We start from the raw sequence: 14,762 nt of genomic DNA on the forward strand, positions 1-14,762 counted from the left end.
TATTCCTTTCTTGTATGTGTTTGCACTTGCAATAATTCATGCTGCAAAGTATGGGGTTTTCCCAATCAAAACAATCTTGGGATTCCATTGATTGGAAAATTAAAGGGCTTTTAATTCTGTATCATATATGTAAAAATGTAGAAGTAGGATGAGATGCTGTTCATTGTCTCTGCAATAGATTAGTTACTCAGTGGGGTTATGCATCTCATCAGCCTTTTTCTTCTGGAAATTGGAGCATTAGCCTGGCTTAAAGGTAAATCCAGCTCTCTCTTTGTAACTGACTTTTTTGCATCCTCTTGTAAGGGCAGAATTTGTGCAAATTTGAGCTCTTACAGTTCAGTACAATCCATGCTGTCTGTCTTAAGGGAGACAGAGATACAAGAGTACTGCAGGTCAGGGCTGTGGTGCATTGACAGAGCTACATAAGGAAGCTTGTACAATACCTGATTTAAGTGTAGGATTCTCACAGGGCTTTCAGAGAGGAAGAAAAACAGGGTGGTTGTCCATGATGTTTCTCAAAGGCATTTCGTATCAAGATTCTGAAGACAAGTTTGAGCTGCTCCTTTGCCCCTTGCTTGCCTGATCATGGGAGGGAAGGCCACATGGCAATCTAAAAAGGGACTGCACATTGCAGTAACTAATTAAAAATCAATTTTGGTAGCCTACTCAGAGAAAAGGAATGAAAAAGCAGAGGTGGCAAGAGGTTCTTTTTAAGGCTTTAAGGAGGGGTGGTGCTTTTCTCCTGTAATTCAAAGAAACAGCAACAACAACAAAAAAGAGACCTAAAGCAAAAAGGACAAATATGGTGTGTAGGAAAAGCTGTTGGGTGCTTGTCTTTGCACAACAATTCTCTTCATGAAGAAAACAGCTTAAATGCAATGAAAGTTGTGCAACAGTATTCCAGTTTGCTGGTAAAGCCCTCATCTGTCTTCTCAAAATGTTTATCACTTGGTCAGCTGGAAATTAAATAAATAAATAGTTTAATATTCAGCAAACTGAAAATCAGAGAAATGTGGCTTATATGGCTATGTTAATAGGGTGATGCCATCTGCTCCATGCCTGCTCTGCAGACACATACACAGCAGGTGACCTGTTCTTCATGAACATATCTGGGGCAGGTGGGCACCAGGCACACAGGGATGTACTTAGTTGTTTTGGAAGCACATACTATATTACCAGCCGCCTACTTTTCCCACTGAGGAAAAGAGCTGGATTATGTAGAAGCATTTCCACGGGCCAGATTTGGCCCATAGGCCAGCAGCTGGACTCAACAGCTCAATAAATATCTCTGTCAGAAATTTCAAAATTCAGAGAAATTTTAAAATGAAAAGCTGAAGTGTTTGTTTTCAGGATATTTCAGGGTGTGTTTAGGGAAGGGCCAAAGCAGACATGAAAATGCAAATTTGTGGTATCACAACCTAGTATCTCTTTTAGCAAGAATGGTTTTAACCAAAAAAAAAAGAAAAAAAAAAGATACACCAAAAAATGCTTACTCAAACTGTAGGGACCAGTACCAACTTCACTTCCTATCAGGACCTTTCTTTTCAAGCAAAGAAACCCTTCTGCCATGAGAAGACTCACCAGGCTGATTCTCTTGTTCTAAAAGTAGGAAATTCCCAACACGTCCAAGAAAAGACCCATTCTCTCAAGCAGAGCTCCAAATCCAGAAAGGTAAAGACTCCATGAAGTCCCTAGGCACTTCTCTAATGTCACTGACTGTGCGAGAACATGCCCAACTTTACAGTGATAGTCTGCAGTATCAAACCTCCAAATGATGCAAAGCTTCATCTCCTTGAGACCTGTCATCATTTGTATTGTGCTCGCTAGGCACTGGCATCTAGAAGCCACAGTCCGGATGAAAGACACTGTGCTAGACACTATAAACAGCCATCATGAAAAGAAGATCAGTGCCACATTGCAGCAATGCCACATTGTTGTGAGGATTTGTTATTTGTTTTTTAATTGGAAAGAAAAATGCAGTTATCCGATGCTCTAGGCATACATACAAAGCACTTTTAAAAATACAATAGACATTCAAATGGGAACATTATTAATTAAAACCCTCCACGTACTGTACAAATGAAATGTTCTTCTCTCTACCTACTCAAGTCATTCATTCAGAAAAATCCTGGGAAAATAGTTAGGCTTTGCAATGTGCCCCATAGGTCAATGTATTCAGGCTCCGACAGACCAAGTGGGAGGAGTGAGTTCCAGAACTCGGAAATCTCCATTGCGAACTCCCTCTCAAAGGGAATGCATTCAGCAATGTGCACAGCACGCTCGCACAAAAATGGCTCTAGCCCTTTGCCCAGCTTAAATTTTAAATGAGCCCTTTAATATATGTATATCCAACCAAGGAAGGGATGCTGACCTATGCTCCTGTCTGAAGCACAGCAGTGGAAAGAGCTTTGAAGCCCCGTAGGGTATTCAGACCCACTGCTTTCCTGCCTGCCTTTTTTTTTTTCCTACTGTATACATCATTATGGTATAGAATTATACCAAAACAACGCTTTTTCTCTATTGTCTACTACACCATATCCCTTTTATTTAATAGCAGTGGCATCCTTAAGAGAGTCAAACCATCCACAGGCAGCTCACTGACAGCTTGCTACAGCGTGTACCCATGAGAGTTGGTCTCACAGCTATTTACTTTTGCTGTAGTCCCATATTAAAAGTCTCCCTTAGTATAGGGATGGGCCAAAGTCTGGCTGCAGAACCTGGAGGCTAACTTCCCTCACGCTTTGAAGAGTTTGGTGTTATGTTTCAGATCCATACCCTAAATCAGACTGGCTTTCAGTGTTCAGTTCAGAACAATCCCTATCTTATTTGCTTGCTGGCTGCAAAACAGTAGGAAGATTGTCAATACCCTGCCCAAGCCCTAATTAAAAATCCAAACTCAAATTTAATATTTCAAACATTATTTAAAATATATTAAGATAGTCAGTCTATTGCTGTTGCTCATTACTCTGTCGAAACCTAATATTAGTAACAGCATGTACAGAGGACCTGGAGCATGAATTAATAATGAGGTGCTTGTGCTGGAAAACATGCGAGAGCCTGGTTCCCTCAGTTGGCAGACATCCGGCAGGGACTGGTGTGCTCTTCTCTACGCAGCGATCGAATCATCTGCTCAACAAAATCATCAGGAAGGAAAGTATTTCTGATTAGTTTATTTCCCTGATGATCATTTACCAAAAACAAGGAAGAAGAAGGATAAGCATAAAGGAAGGGGCACACAACAGGGGGAAAAGAAAAAAAAAAAGATCCTTAACCCAACAGTACTGTACTACTGACCAGACTGTAGTGCTGCTAGTGACCGAGCATGAGCCTCAAACAGGCCCTCAGCCTGCCCTCACCTTGCATGGGTCTCTTCTTGAGGCTTTTGAGTTTTTAATCAACTCTTTCCTCCTTTCTCATTATCCTAACAAAACAGCAAAGCCAAACAAGAATATAGAGAAAGAGCACATGCCTTCTTACTGCCCTTGGCCTGGAGCACAGGTATTGGCTCTTTGCAGGTTTTCTATAGACGTGAGCAAGGACTCGGGAAAGTCACTAAGCTCTTTAGGCAATGCCAGAATCAGAAATATATATACAAGCTTGAAAAAATCTGCATCATTTGTTGTATGCAGTGTGTATATATATATATATATATATATATAAAAACATGTATGTGTCTATAATGTGTGTATACGTAAATATATTAGAGCCATGTAAGCTAATAGACTCATTTCCTGTGTTTTTTCAGATATGTAATAATACAACAGCGAGGTAGATGATGTAGTATAGAGATTAGTATATTTGTTCAGATGTATATGCCTACTCCCTTCTTACACATGCTTACGGGAAGCCAGCTTTCATCTGTCCTTAGAGGAGGTGCTGGCCTCTGCCGCCCGTGCACGCTTTCCTTTTGCAGATGAGCACAACTACCTTTGCAATACTTCCTCTGTGCAAGGAGAAATGCCTTCAGTGTTTGCATAGACCAAATAATAGCTGCTGAAGCTGTTTGTGCTCTGAAGTCTTACCTGTGTGCCGCTCTTGCACACCCTTTTTCTTTAAGATGAACATAGAGTTACCTATGGAGAATTCAGGATAACAGTCAGTTCTGGAGCTATTGCCTTGTTCTTACACTGAAAATTAAAAGGTGTGCGAAAAGCAGGAAATTGTCCGGGATAAATGAGAGAAATTATTACGTAATTTTGTGTAATTTTTGATGCAGGAAATAATTTTCTCAATGCACCTGTTGGCGGTGGCGGAGGGGGGAACAAGGCTGCTTCAGCGATCAATCTGTGGGACCTCAGAGCTCAGCAAAGGTGAAACGAAATACGAAAATTGCAGTGCAGCAGAAGAGGAGTCAGCTATCTGAGGGCCTCTGCTGAAATCCCATCTTTCGGGTAGGGTTTCTTGTGCATTTTCGTGTTTTGGTCACCTGACGGTAGCTCTCTGGCCTAATTGGTTTCCTAGTTAACAGACTAAGTAATGATGTAACCAGAGTGTGTGGGAACCAGACCTGTGTGACAGATACAATTTTTCCCAGCCATACTAATTTTGCCTGCTTACCTGGTTCTACCGCTGGTTATCTGGAAATTTGAACTACTTAAAGGATATAATGAGCCTAGCTAAGGTTAAGACACAGCTTAGTGATTTAACATTAAATTATCCCTAGCCACAAAATCTATTAACTTGTGAACTCCAGTTGCTTTTGTTACTAAACAGCACTATATTTTAATAGATACGGCTGTGTCTACAGCTTTTATTTACTTTTCCTGTGGTTGGCTGAGAATTAGTTCCCTGCAGCCTGAAGGAGCAGATCAACTTTGTTCAGTTGCAAGCCTGTCCCGATATCCACTTTCTGCTCTTCGTTCCCCGTCGTCCCCGAGCGCTCTCACCCCGGCAGCGTTGCTCATTTGTAGCTTTATGTTGTTGCCATTGCTTGAGCTACCGGGTTTCGGGAAGGCTTCAGCTGAGATCAGGGTCCTATAGTGCTGGGCACTGTATGAACGTCTACTGAGAAACACTCCTAAATGCAAAGAGATTGCATCCTAAGTACCTCAAGCAGAGGTGGTCTGAAAGAGAGGAAAGCTCTGCAGACTCAGAGCCGAGCCCCTGAGACCATAATTTTTAAAATAATCCGCATGAGAAACAGCTTCATGTAAAATAAATCGAAGTAATTGGGGAAGGGAGGCGAGAGGGAAAGGGAACACCTGGCTTGGAGGGGGCCTGCCCAGCTTCCTCCTCGGTGTGGCTGGATGGAGGGTGAAGGTCTCAAGACTTCTCTCTACCTTAACATCAGATCAGAGTAACTAGCTGTGTATCACGCCGGGGAGGGACACCCGGGCTCCCGCCAGCTGCCCTACGCAGAGCTGGAGCAGACCTGCTCACGAGCCTGGCGGTTCTTGTACCGCAGCAGAAATGCAGCCGGTTTGGCCTGCGTGCGACACCCTGTAACAGAGAGGAAGAAAGTCACGGTCGCAGTGTTTTATGCTGGTTTGAACGCCTGGCACCCACAGACATTTGATAAATAGAAGAAACTGTGAGCAGAAGCAAGGAGCTGACTCCTAAAGTGATGTGAAACTGGTTTATGTTTTCCTTGAGAATAGGACCCTTAAATGTGATGACAGAAATCATGAAAGTAGCAGGGCTTTGCATACACTTAACATGGTTAATCCAGTCAGTAAACGTGGTGTTAAAAAAAGGAAACCCCATAGCATTTCAGTATCTTTCTATCTGAAGTATATACGATGCCTACCGCGTATGCAATGGATCTGGGGCCTGACATCTATTTAAACTCTTTGGGAGCAATATCAAACATTAATGGGGATTAGTGTTAGAACTGGTGTAAACATAGCAAACAATCTGCTGTAAGTGCATGCTCACATTTCCATATGTTATGTAGGTAAGCAGAGCCATCGAAGAGGAAAGAGACTCGGAGAGGTGGTTCTCAGCTAGCTAGTTCTAGGACTGGTAGAGGCAGACGCGAGCAGGGCACAATTATCTCATGATATCAGTATCTACATACTCGCAAATGCCATGTCTAGAGCTGCAATTTAGTCTTGTAAAAGGCAAGTAAGATTTAAAGAGATGCATTTCCATTGTGCAAAGCCACTAAAAAACAGATAAAAATGATTTAGTACTTCCAGGTGCACTGTAATTCTTGGCAGAAAAAGCTAATTCCAGGTGTGTAACTTCAAAAAAAAGACAACAAAAAAGATCCAACCCTGTTGTCAAACCTGGATAAAATCATCAAGTTAGGAAAATAGAAGCTAAACGAGGAACAAAGTCCAAAGTATAACAGCCGAAAGACAGCATCTCCATGAAGACATTATTGCATATAAGTGAATCTCCCTATTACTTAGGTAAACATAGCTTGATTCTGGGCAATATTTCAAAAGAGATAAAGCTTTGGCATGCATGAGCACATCGAAAGATGACATATTCGCAGTGGGAGGTATGAGGTGTGGTTTCCAAGAGAGCCAAAATTTATCTCACACATACATGCTTAGGGCCTGATCCAAAGCTGCTGAAGTAAAGAGCAAATCTTTCCACTGTCTTCAACCAGCTTTGTATTCAGCATTCACTGACACTATGAGAAAGGGAAAAAAATAAATTTGTTTCCTCATTTGCAGCCAAATCGTTTACACATATTCCTTCTGCCTTTAAGCCTGGGGAACTCTTGTCATTGACTTCCTCAGGGGCAGGTCCTTAATCAACAGATCAAAATATAAGCTGTACCACAAAATGGAAAATACTATTATACCAGTTAAAGATATTTGCTTGAGCAACACATGCGGTATGGAATATTATTATTCCATAATAGAATACACATTGATTCATTTGACACGTTTTTTTCAAAAAGAGCTTTTATTTATACGATGTGTTTATGGACAAATATGCACTGAATGCTTTTAAAGTCCTATTATGGTTTGTTTTTATTTCCACATGTTCAGATGAAATGACCATTACTGGGACTAGAAACCTACAGCACTAATGGAAGCTCTTATAGTTGGTGCCAGTTTTATATCCTGCAGGGATAGTTGCCACTATATTAATATCCTGCAGGTCAAGTTAATTTTTTTCTAAAAAAACAACATATTTTGCAGGCCCTGTGCAATTCGATATAGTGTCACACTTGGTACATGCCAGTTTTGCATCTGGATTAGAAGAGCGAGGGAATTGTACCAGATCAGACCTCCAAGTAAGTAAGTTTTTGCAAAATGCCATGGCCACACAGAAGGAAAATGGACATGGCAAACTTGTCTCCCAAAGGTGTATGTGAAAACTCCTTAGCAATCAGAGTACTAGCTAGGAATGAGACAGATTTGCTGGTAAAGTCTGTTTTTCCCTAGCGGCGGGGCTTTCTGCTGCCGTGATCAACAGCTGAGTGTGTGGTAGAGCATTTGGTTCAATTTGCTCCTGTGAACCAAAGGTTTTTCCTGTGCTGTATAACCTAGATTTAACAAAAATGGGTTTTCAGAAACCCAATCCTTTCTCAGTCACACGATCACTCCCTGACTTTGAGTGCTGCTGTCATCCATGGGAGCCCAGACGGTGTCGTGCCTCTGATAACACAGGGGCATTTCAGCGATATGAAAATAATGCAAGCGAATATGAAAACCTTTTTGCCAATACCTTGAGACTTCTGGGTTGGGTGGCCTTTTCTTATTGCTGAGGAGCAACAAGGTGTGACTCTGTGCACAGGGCAAAGCAATTAACAGCACAGCTGTGATTGCACAGGGCTTTCTATAGCCTCGCTCGCTTTTTCCCACACATACTACATGCACGTAGGGGAGGGGAAGGGGCTTTTCATTTCCTTTCTCTGCTCGCTGCTGTGATTGCACGAAGTCGGTACATAGATCCTTATCTCAAAGCGGAGAGGAAAGTGAAATCTCCAGTTTTGTCACTGTTGGAGTGCTCTGTAATATCTAGGGAATTCAGCAGGCACCGATTTTGCTTTCACGGCATTGCTGTGAATTAGAAGTGTTCATTCAGTCCCAGAGCTCAGCACTAGGGCAGCCGGAGTCCCACTGGAGTAAAGGTGTATCAAACCCAGCCTGAAATGATATTGTTTCTGTTTTGTGACGTTGTGATAGATCTGCTTTCCACAGAAAAACACTGAGCAGCTGTTTTAATTTTTACCTATCATTTCAGACTCTCCAGTCTATTAAGGCTGCATAAATATTAAAGACTTGTTATTTACATTAGAATCATTATCTTTATAGATATCAGTGCTTGTTAAATCATTCATAATGCATAATTTATTCAACCAATTCTGCCCTTTCCTCTGTTTGTTATTCACCTACAAACAGACTTTGATTTTTACAAATTTGTTCATTATTCAAATCATTCCAGGCTCTCTTCACAAACATATTTCAGTGTCTCCTTGGCTCAAAACCTATTGTCTCCTACCATATTTTTATCAGTTTGCTTCTGTTGTTGCTTTAGAATGCAATTGAACATTTAATAGCAACGTGTAACTCACTCTGACTTTAATTAAGATTTACAGGATAGCTGGGGGGATGCATGTTAATGCTCCGGGTGGTATTGTACAACCATGGACTAGGTACACTTTTTGGTCAAGTTCTGCATTTTATTCTCGTTTGTTGGGAAAGTAATAATCACTACAGTTCTGCAGCAAGTGGCCTCTGTTCATGGACAAAACAAGTATGGCAAGATTTGGGTAACCCTAAACTGCAGCCTGCATGGCTCAATGAGAGAGCACCAGATTGGGATTTTGGGGGGCTGGGTACAGATCTCCATCTAACGGTGTCTGTGCAGGATTGTGTCCCTCTGTGCCTCCGTTTTCTCTTCTGCAAATTGGTATCAGTGTTGCTTGAGGTAGGTGTTGCTCTGCAGGTGCCTTGAGGACTGAAAATGCTCCTCAAACCCAACTTGAGGCATGTATATTAATTTGCTTCCCCTGAGCTCCCTGTAGAGAGAATTGAGAGAGGTTTCCCCATGGATTTGGAGTATCTGGCCTTGGGACTGCTGGTCTGAAACATCTCCAAGCTGACCCCTCGCTCCCTGGTAGAGGAGTCTGGAGAGACCCGCTGTCTCATAGCTTGGGTAAAGGGCCTGAAGAAATGCTGCTAGACTTTTATAAAGAGAAAATAGTTTGGAAAATAAAGTGTAGTTTATTTGTCTCCAATCCAAATACTTTGATCTTTAAGATAAGAATAGGGGAAACGTTCTTTTTGCTTTCAGTTCAGTTCTTCACTATTCATCTTTCGTTTACTTTGGAGGCACTTCTGAGAAGCTGCTACCTGCACAATGGGGAAAAAAAAAGACTTCAAAATAATATAGACAAAATGAAGACAGTAGTAACACATTAATTTGCGATTTTGAGTCTACAAATACAAGTGATGAAAATAAATGAATGTAACAGATCACTAATTAAATTTGGTGAAAATGTCTGGACAAAAAAATTTCCTGCTGAAAAACAATAGTTTACTAAAAAACCTCAAAATATTCAATGCAGGTTACACTTTTTATCATTTCAAAGAGAAAATTTAAAATGAAACAGTCAAAAATAAGCCATTTTTGCTTTAGTTTAGTCTGAAATGTAATTTTCCATTTAGTTAGCAAAAAAGACTTTCTGATTTTTCTTGTTTTATTGGTGATTGCTCTCTCCATTACAGTCTGGTCTCTCAATATCTTTTTTTTTTCTTCCCACTAGAGGAAAGGGAAGAGAGAGGATTTGTAGAAAAAATATTTTTCACATTGAAAAGTAGAAATGGAAAATTAAGAATGTAAAAATTTGAGGCAGAAGCTTCTCCTCTTCCATATTTTTAGCTAGAAAAATGATAAAGGGGCCTGAATGAAAAAAGTAGCCATTGTCTTCTTAATTTCTCATGTTTTTCCACTGAAAAAATGTGATAGTTTTTTTCTTCACTCCCTCCATTCTCTTTTTTGCTTTCCCACTAAACTCAGATAATCATATTTGGCATTTCCTTTCACTCTCCAACCAAACTTTGGTAAAATGTGATTTTCTACATAGAAGTGACAGTGATTCAGCTATCTACCATATGCAGTCATAGTAGCCATGGACATAAGTATCCTTGGTCTCGTGTGACGGCAGTGCTGACTTTTAGCAATAAAAAATAAGATTTACCTCTGTATCAGGACCTCCTTGCTCACAGGGAGAAATGAGGTAAGCCTCAGCATTCCTGCAATGTTTTTGGGCTGACTATATGGAGGAAGGGAACATTTACTTATACAAATACCTCGGCACTTCTCAAGTCACATCCGAACCTGGGCTCACGCCAGCCAAAAGTTCAGGCATGTCTATACCTAGTACCTTGGATTGGCCTGTTATGGAGTTACTCTTTAACTCCGACTTTTTTCTGGAGACCAGAATTCAAACTGCAGCCAAGCTCTTCGGTGCTGTTGGAGGAGCAGCAGCACTTCAGGGCTTGGCGTAGCAATCCTGATCCAGGTTTGGATTCTGACATAATCTCAGTCTACCACAGCCTGTAGTGTGTGAATCTGTGCTTTTTTCCCTATCTGTCTCCAATTAAAATGATAGTCAGTTAGGAAGAGAATGAGAGTCTACAGAGTATAATGGTCTCTGAAACTGGTTTGTGGATGAGCAAATGAAAGCATCAAAAGTGAGGAACTACAGTAATTGTTTGTTTTCACTGCTCCTCATTTTAATTTCTTCATTGTTCTCTCCCTCTCACCATATGAGTCATCCAGTGTTCGAGCTTAGGGACATCATGTGTTATTTAGTCTTCCAGTCACTTTGGTCCGTTCCCTGTCAAATGCACTGACTCTGGCCCTGCCTTCGCAGTGGAGCCCCGGCCAAGATGGCTCAGCTTCCTTCCCAGGGTGTCGGAGAGCCAGGAAGAAAGGCTTGTTCAAGGTCTTGGCTCCCTCTCCTGGCTGGCTCTGCAGCAACCTAAAATGAGATTTTAGTCCTTAAAAATTTCCGTCTTTACTTACTGCCTATGCACCATTGAAACAAGAAAGAACACTCAAGTGACAAGACTCTGGATAAAAAAAGAAAAGTTGGAGGTGAATCTCACTGAAAATATAGTTATTTAAACCAAAATCACCACATTTTGGATGCCGATTATTTGAAAACATTTCCCTCCTGCCAAGACTTCTTGAATACAACATACATATGAGAAATGGTCCTTTTTTATTTTGCTCGTTTTTCTAGATTACCTCTTTCCTTCTGTCCTCCAGGCTCTAGACTTCTACGTAGTAAATGTCCCAGTAAAGGCTGTGTGTTATCCTTAAACAGTGGTAGCATTCCCCCTACCTGCTAATTGCTTTATTTGTCCTTGCTGCTTCCGCCCCTCATCAACAAAGGCTTTAGCATAAAGGGCAATGAGGTAGAACATGACAAGGAGAGGGGGAGCCAGAAGAGTGAATACTTCTGTAATTACACAGTAGCCTGGAGTAGCTCTTCTCTAATCAATTATGTAGCCTGGATTGCCTAAAACTCTGAGGACAGAGCCCTGGTTTTAATTTGCCTATGGAGCTAAGTTCTTATGAATAACGGGCAAAGTTCTTGCTTCGTTACCAGTTGCCTCTTACCAGAATTCACATAATTCCTTCCTTAGTTGTTATTTTTGTCTGATTGGTGTATTAATAATACATTGCACTTAGCACACCTACAAACCAATCATTGCAAATTGCTTTGCAAACATTAACAAATTAGGTTTCACGTTATCCTTTTGAAAAATAGTAACGTCTACATTTTGAAAGGGAGCAAACTGAGGCAGAGGATGGTAACAGTGAGTAGAAAAAGCAGTGAGAAAAACCTTCATAAAATTTTGATAAACTGTAGTCACAAAGTAAATTGTCGGATCAGCCAAGAGCTAAACTCAATAATCAATATGTTCAGCCCCAAATGCCACGCTTATGGCACACGCTTCCTAGATACCACAGCATTAGTCTTTTGGGGGAGTTTTTAACCTGCATAAACCTAGGCATTATAAAGTAAAGTACTGTCAGTGTGAAAAGGATTTCAGAAGTTTTGGAAATTGATTTTTATGTTGTTATTGCTGAAGAATTTACTCAATAACCATTGCATAACACAAACCTTACAGGATTAAGGAGAATGAAAGTCTTTATTGTCACAGATTTCACAACTCCAAAAATGTCTCTTACCCAGCAAACCTTATAGCTCTTGTTACGAAAGTTGTTGCTACAAGGCCAGACTCCCTTGGCATCAGTGGCCGGCATTTGGCCCACATGGTGGTCATTGTCCCCGTGTGTTTCTCTTTTCTTCCTTCACTATAGGACACTGAACCAGCAGGTACGTCCAAAGGACTGGAAGTTTGGAACGAGGGAAGAATTGGGGCTTGAGTCTTATTCTTTTCATAAATGAACTACCAATATGTTATGAGCAACCAGAATATCAATTGTTTATTTAAGCAATGACTTCATCCATGCTGTAGAGGAGGAAAATATTTTAAAGATATATTTAAAAGATGTTATAGCCACTGCCTGAAAGAAGGACAAATATACAGAAGGCAGAAGGGTTGCTAGTAAAGCTATTCAAGTAACCTGTTGTTCAGTTCAGCTGTGCATGCAGTAGTGGAGATGAAGGCCTGAAAAAAAAATCTTATCCAAAATTTTGGTTAATGAAAACACTTTAAAAATATTTCATTTTCAAGCTTTCTAAAAGTTTTTAGTTAAACATAAGTAAATTTAGAAAGAAAACACGTTCAGAATCTTATGGTTTAAAAAAAAATACAGTATCAACTCAATATCCATTCACAAAATCTTTTTGATCATACTGAGAGTGCATTTCTCAGTGAAATAGGTTTATCTGAAAATATGTGTCTGGCTCTAGCTGTAACCTTATCTGCATAACCTGTAATAGAATAACTATAGCTATAGAAAGACTTTTGTTCTTTTTGGCACAGCTGATCAATTAGATGCGTAGGATGGAGTTACAAAAGCTCTTGCAGTTTGCAGGAGTTGCTTTCTGTTTACCCATGCCTTTGTAAACAGCATAGTGCTGGAAATGATGCTAGAATGAGCGAATGAATGACAATTTGAAAACTGAGTTCTTCATCTTTATCTTTATGTCATAGCAGCTAACACCCTCAATTGCACCTGGTTTTCCATTGAATTTTGATGCCACAGAAATGCACATGAAGGGCCAGTCCTTGCTTCAGTCTGAGTAACTGGGGGAAAATAAAGGAAATGGTCTTACGCCTGTTTTATGCATAGGGAGCTCAGGCACAGAGGGGCAGGATTATTTTTATAATTCTACTAATTATTTTTATAATTCTACTGTTGAGGCCAAATTTTCAAAAAGCTTTATATATTATACACTACTTTTTATGCTTTCCCCATCACTATATCATCTTTCCATCAGCAACACTCATTGGCCATAAGTAATTCACCTAAAATTGCCCGGAAGGTCACTGGGAGAGCTGGGAACTGAACCTTTCTTGTCTGTAATGACACTCAACGCACGCCTCTAGACTGGGAGTGGATATAAACCTTCATCCAAAATCTGTGTCAGGTTCAAAAGCACCTTTTAAAAGTCAGCTCACCTACTGTGGCAATGCGGTTTCAGGTGAAGCAAGGCAGAGCCAGGGCAGGTCCTTTGGAATAACCTGCTGTGGGCGAGGTGAAAGTAGCCCCGTTTCAAGGCTGTATGCTCTTAGAAACTCCAGGGATCCCACAGAGAGCGATTAATCAATAGCAAACTGAACCGGTAAATCTTATGACATTTGTTCCTAAGCAAGTTGGGTGCTGGTAAAATATTCCAAGGAGACAAAAGCAAAAACTGTAGTTATCTATTTATGCACAGAAGTCCGGTAGCTGGAGTGCAGGGCTCGCGGTGGAGCATCACCTCCTGTAGCTGGGTCCCCAAGCAGTGTTTCACAGAGACCTGGTGGGTCACACAAGGGATCTCGAAAGGTAGCACCTTTTCTTTGTTATGACTGTTAAAATTCACTGAGAAAGTAGAAATGCATTATCGTCCTGATATTCATTTGTCATGTTAGCCCTGGTGGTAATTCCCAGACAGTCAAGAGAGCAAGGAATAATTGTCATTTGTGAGAGGACAGTATTTCACGGTTATATAGAAATCACTCCTTCAGGGATTTACAGGAAAACAATTGGCGCAGTGTGGTGTCTAGCTACATTTCCAAACACTGGCAATGCGTTTGTAAAGGCACTAACACATTAAGGTATGAACTAAGCTTTTCCCTTATCTTAGTGTGGCCACTAAATGGCATTCTTGCAGTATTAACTTTCTGCTACTTCCAGCTCAAGATGTGACCTAGAGGTAAAAGGCTTTCTATCTCCCATCAGTTCCCTTACCTAGTCACTCTCAAGATGCGTATTAATTTTGTGTCCTAAGTTTGCAGTGCGCAACTGAAAAATGATGGGCTTTTAGAAATATTCTTTCCAATAAAAATAAAATATTTGTGTTGTCAAAGTTAGAGCTACTAAAGTTAACTTTTCGTTTCCAGAATCTTTGAATGCAAACACAGCCGTATCCCATGGATTGTAGGTAGGTGCAGTGTAGACTTTTCTCTCACACATATAGTTGCTAGCATTTAAACTAAACACTGTATTTGCCAAATTAACAAAGCAAAAAAAAAAAAAATCTGTCTCTTTGAAGAGGTGGATTTTTTTTTTAGCTATACACTGCATGCACACAGCTATAACTCCCCGTCCTTGAAAAACCCCCTCACGCCAAAAAAAAAAAAAAAAAAAAAAAAAAAAAAACCCAAAAGATTGATTTCTAAAACTTAAAAACTATTGTAGTCGTGCACAATCTGTACTGACAGACA

The 14,762-nt window shown here is 40.5% G+C and overlaps 1 long non-coding RNA gene across 3 annotated transcripts in view; it reads left to right on the plus strand.

Annotated features, from left to right (window-relative positions):
• Nucleotides 1–4,235: 4,235 nt before the first annotated feature.
• The window catches only part of LOC112980125 (uncharacterized), an 81,203-nt gene continuing 70,676 nt past the window's right edge, over nt 4,236–14,762 (plus strand). For all 3 annotated transcript variants that reach the window (XR_010390462.1, XR_010390463.1, XR_003258358.2), the window contains exon 1: nt 4,236–4,391. This is a non-coding gene — a long non-coding RNA (uncharacterized LOC112980125). The remainder of the gene's footprint in view (nt 4,392–14,762) is intronic.

This window comes from Dromaius novaehollandiae, chromosome 9 (genome assembly GCF_036370855.1).
Source record: "Dromaius novaehollandiae isolate bDroNov1 chromosome 9, bDroNov1.hap1, whole genome shotgun sequence".
Taxonomy (NCBI): domain Eukaryota; kingdom Metazoa; phylum Chordata; class Aves; order Casuariiformes; family Dromaiidae; genus Dromaius; species Dromaius novaehollandiae.